This window comes from Fukomys damarensis, unplaced genomic scaffold (assembly GCF_012274545.1).
Source record: "Fukomys damarensis isolate Sample0158 unplaced genomic scaffold, DMR_v1.0_HiC HiC_scaffold_17, whole genome shotgun sequence".
Lineage (NCBI taxonomy): Eukaryota > Metazoa > Chordata > Mammalia > Rodentia > Bathyergidae > Fukomys > Fukomys damarensis.
The window spans coordinates 44,819,228-44,824,292 of NW_022900929.1; positions in this window are offsets into that span (position 1 = coordinate 44,819,228).

The window sequence follows — 5,065 nt, forward strand, 5'->3', positions numbered from 1 at the left end:
ATCTCTGGCATGATGGGAGACCTTTAAGGACAGATGTTTGTGGTACACACAGCATAGCATCTTCCACAGTAAGTTTGGATCACTGGATGCAACTCTAGAAGAAAAACATAGCACATCAGTTTAACTGCTTGTGATTGGATGTAGTATCAGTGTGACGAAAAGAGCGAGGGATTGCTGATCTAGGAGGAGAGACACTAGGAATGCTGAAAACTGAAAAAATTGTGAAAATCATTTTTTTCTCATTAAGTTTATTGGTACACTTTAGGTATACAGTACAGTTATATTCATTGTTGGGATCTTGTACCTGTACATGACAGGTCTTGGTTCTCATTTTTTCCCCTTACCTCTGCCCTCCCTTCACCCCCTCCTCCCCTACCCATTTACAAACACTTTATTTCCATTTCTTCATTTTCTCATTTTTTTTCTTTTCCCTTATTACCTTTCCCCTACCCTTCCCACTTCCCTACAACTTTAGCCCTTTTTTTCCTATTTCACATTGTCAATTATACTATTAGGATCTTATGTACCATTATACTTTTTCCACACCAAAGAAACTATTTAGTATTTACACATGTGTGACTTATTTATTTCACTTAGGAATATATCCCCAATATATATCCATGAAAATCATGTTTTGAGCTGAGCTAAACTGAAATGCAATGTACTCTGATACCACTGCTAATAATTTTCAATCCCAAGTATATGGTTCTTGGAGACAAACTTCAAAATCTCTCTCTCTCTCTCTCTCTCTCTCTCTCTCTCTCTCTCTCTGTCTGTCTCTCTCATCTCTCATACTGGGGGTTGAATTTAAGGCCTTTCTTATGCTAGGAAAACAGTATTTTACTGAGCTGTATCTTTGGCCTCTCATAAAGGTTTTTGGCACACTAAGTTGTAAAATACATAATGAGTGATAACAGAATTTGATGCAGTCCCATCTTTTTCAAAGTCCCATCTCTTTCAGCAAGCAAGCTTTATAAATGTTTTTAAGAGGGATTTTGCCTGGTTTTGAGGAATTTTATTTTTATTGCACATTTCTGATTTCAGGAAAATGAAATATATTAAGGAAGATCAGAAAACTATATAGAAATATTTGATCATATCTGAGGAATATTTTTATCATGCAATTGGAAAATATGCATTTTTTTGTATATTTCAGTTCAGGGACTAATAAAATTATAAATGAGTCTTTCTTACAAAGATGGTTGAGATGTCCACCTGTCTACCTACAGTGAAGACTAAACAAAATATTATAAACACAAATGCATCAAAGTACTGATCCAAGAAACAGTGCTCTCAGTTGCTAAAATATTATCTTTTTTGCATTTAGTTTATTGGTACATTTGAAGCAAACAATACAGTTATATTTATCATTGGCATCTTTGACCTTTACATGATACACCTTGGTTCTTCTTTTTTCCCCATATCCCTGCCCTCCCTTCACCCCCTTCACCTTTCCCTATTTACAGACTTTGTTTTCATTTTTTCTTTTCCCTTATTTCCTTTCTCCTCCCCTTCCCACTTCCTCTTTATCCATTTTCTTCCTATTTCACACCTTATTATACCATTGAAACTTATTTACACTTTTAATTTTTCACAACAGAGAAACTATTCAGTACTTTCTCAAATGTGTCCTATTTATTTCACGACATTATAGCCTCAATGTGCATCCATTTAACTATGAATGTTTCTACTTTCCCATGCTTTATGGCTGAGTAGAAAAAACACATTTCTCTATCCAGTCTGAGGTTGATGGGTGTTTGGGTTGTTTCCAAGTTTTAGCTATTACAAACTCTGCAGCTATAAACATAGGTGTGCATATATCACTGTGGTATGATTCTTTTAATTCTTTTGGGAAGATACCCAGCAGAGAGTTAGCTGGGTCAAATGGAACCTCCACTCCTAGTTCTTTGAAGTATCTCCATATTGATTTCCACAGTGATTGTACCACTCTGCAATCCCACCAACAACGGAGAAGGGTTCCCTTCTCCTCACAGCCCTGGCATCATTTGTTATTGGTTGATTTCTTGATAGCAGCCATTCTTTCTGGAGTAAGGTGGAATCTTAGTGTTGCTTTCATCTGCATCTCTCGCATGACCATTGATATTGAACATTTTTTCATATATTTGTTTGCTGCTTTTACTTCTTTATCTGAGAAATGTCTGTTCATTTCAAATGCCCATTATTCAATTGAGTCTTTGTATTTGAGGTGTCTGATTTTTTTCTTAGTTTTTTTTTTCTTTTATTGAGTTTATTGGTACATTTTAGGTATACAGTACAATTACATTCATTATTGGGATCTTTTACCTTTACATGACAGATCTTGGTTCTCATTTTATCCCTTTGTCCATGCCCTCCCTTCACCCCCTCCTCTCTTCCCCATTTACAAACACTTTATTTCCATTTTTTCATTTTGTCATATTTTTTTATTTTCCTTTATTACCTTTCCCCTATACCAAATAGTTTCTCTGGTGTGAAAAGCTGTAATAGTACATGAGATCTTAATGATCCTTAGTTCTTTATATACTCTAGATAGTAGTCCTTTGTCTGAGGCATAGCTGGTAAAAGTTTTTTCCCCAAATTGTAGATTGCCTCTTAGCTCAATTGGTGATTTCTCTTGCACTGCAAAATCTTTTTAATATAATGAGATCCCAGTTGTTTATTCTTTGTGCAAGTTCTCGTGCTGCAGAGAATTGTTCATAAAATCTTCTCCTATGCCAATTCTTTGGCATAGAGAGTTCTGCCTAATTTACTTTCCAGTAAATTTACTGTTTATGTTTTGAAATGTAGATCATTAATCCACTCGGATTTTATTTTAGTGCATGGTGTAAGATAAGGCTCTAGTTTTAATCTTCGGCAAGTTGAAATCCAATTTTTCCAACACCATTTATTAAAGAGGCTAGCTTTCCTCCAGTGAGGATGGTTGGCTTCTTTATCAAGGATGAGGTAGCTCAGGATGTCTGTTGTTGTTTCTGCATCTTCTAATCTATTCCATTGATCCTCAGATCTGTTTCTCTGCCAGTACCATGCTGGTTTTTTTATCACATATAGTTTCAAATTAGGAATTGTGATACCCGCTGCAATGTCAGTGTTACTTAGATAGTTTTTGCCATTCTAAGCCTCTTATTGCTTCAAATGAATTTTTTATTGTTTTCTGAAGTTCTTTGAAATATGCTTTTGGGATTTCAATCAGGACTGCATTGAATCTGTACAGAAGTATGGCCATTTTCACTATGTTGATTCTTCCTACCCAGGAACAGGGGATATCTTTCCATTTTCTTATATCCTTTTCAATCTCTTTTTCAGAGTGTTGTGATTTTCAGAGTAGAGATCTTTGGCTTCCTTTGTTAGACTGATTCCTAGATATTTCATTTTTGGGGATGCTATTGTGAAAGGAATTATTTTGCTGATTTTTCTCTCAGTGAGCCTGTTATTTGTGTACAAGAAGGCTATTGATTTTTGAATGTTGACCTTGTATCCAGCTACTCTGCTGAAAGTGTCAATTAAGTCTAGAACTCTTCTGGCAGAATTTTTTGGGTCTTCTATGTAGACTATCATATCATCAGAAAATAATGACAGTTTAACTTCTTCCTTTCCTATCTTTATTGCTTTAATTTCTTTCTCTTGTCTAATTGCTATGGCTAATGTTTCCAGAACTATATCGAAGAGGAGTAGTGATAGGGGGCACCCCTGTCTTCTTCCTGATTTTAATCTGTTCATTTCTTCTGTGTTTTCCAATTTATTAGAGTACAGGTTCTCAAAGTAGGTATTGATGATCCTCTGGATTTCTGGTGGATCTGTTTGACTTCACCTTTTTCATTCCTAATTGGATCTAAGCCTTTTTGCTCCTTTTTTTTACAAGGATGGCTAAGGGTTTATTGAATTTATTTATTCTTTGAAAAAAACCAACTCTTGGATTCATTGACTTTTTTGTATCATTTTTTAGTTTCCATTGCATTGATTTCTGCTCTGATATTTATAATTTCCTCTCTTGTATGAGCTTTGTCTTTTTCTTGCTCTTCTTTTTCCAGGAGTCTAAGATTCATCATTAGGTTGTTTATTTGAGCTCACTCTGTTTTCCTATTGTGGGTATTCGCTGCTATGAATTTTCCACATAGAATTGCTTTCATTGTGTCCCATAGATTCCTGTATGTTGTATTGGCATTATCTTTTATTTGTAAAAACTAATTTCTTCTTCAATTTCCTCTGTGACACATTGATTGTTCAGGAGAGTTTTATTCAGTTTACATGTTTTTTGTGAAGTTCTTATGGTTTCTTATGCTATTGATCTCCACCTTAATTGCACGATGGTCTGATAATATACATGGGATAACTCTGATTCCTCTGCATGTATTTAAACCTGTTCTATGAGGTAGTATGTAGTCTATTTTGGAGAATGAACCATGTGCAGCTGAAAAGAATGTATATTCTGATTTTGTGGGGTGGAACACTTTATAGATGTCTATTAAGTCCATATGTTCAAGAGCTTGGTTAAGTCCTAGTATTTCATTCTTGATTGTTTGTCTAGATAATCTATTTGTGATAGTGGGTATTTAGGTCTCTTGCTACAATTGTATTAGTTCTTATTTGGTTTTTCATGTCCCTTAATATTTGTTTTGCATATTTTGAGACATTAATATTTGGTGCATATACATTTATGATTGTCATCTCTTCCTCATAAATTATTCCCTTTACAAGGATGTAGTGACCTTCTTTGTCTCTCTTAATCAGATTTGGTTTAAAATTTACTTTGTCTCCAAATAAGATAGCTACCTCTGCTTTTGGGGGGGGTCCTGTCACATGGAGAACTGTTTGCAGGATACATCAATCTAGGTTGGAGATTGTTTTCTTTTAGGACTTGAAATATCTCACTCCAGGCTCTCCTTGACCTGAGGGTTTGTGTTAAAAAGTCTGCTGTGATTCTGATGGGCTTTCCTTTGTATGTGATTTGTTTCTTTTCTCTAACTGCTTGTAGTATTTTGTTCTTCTGTTGGGTTTCTGGGATCTTGATTATTATATGTCTAGGTTTAGATTTTTTTTTAATCATGGCTAGTTGGAGCCCTATATG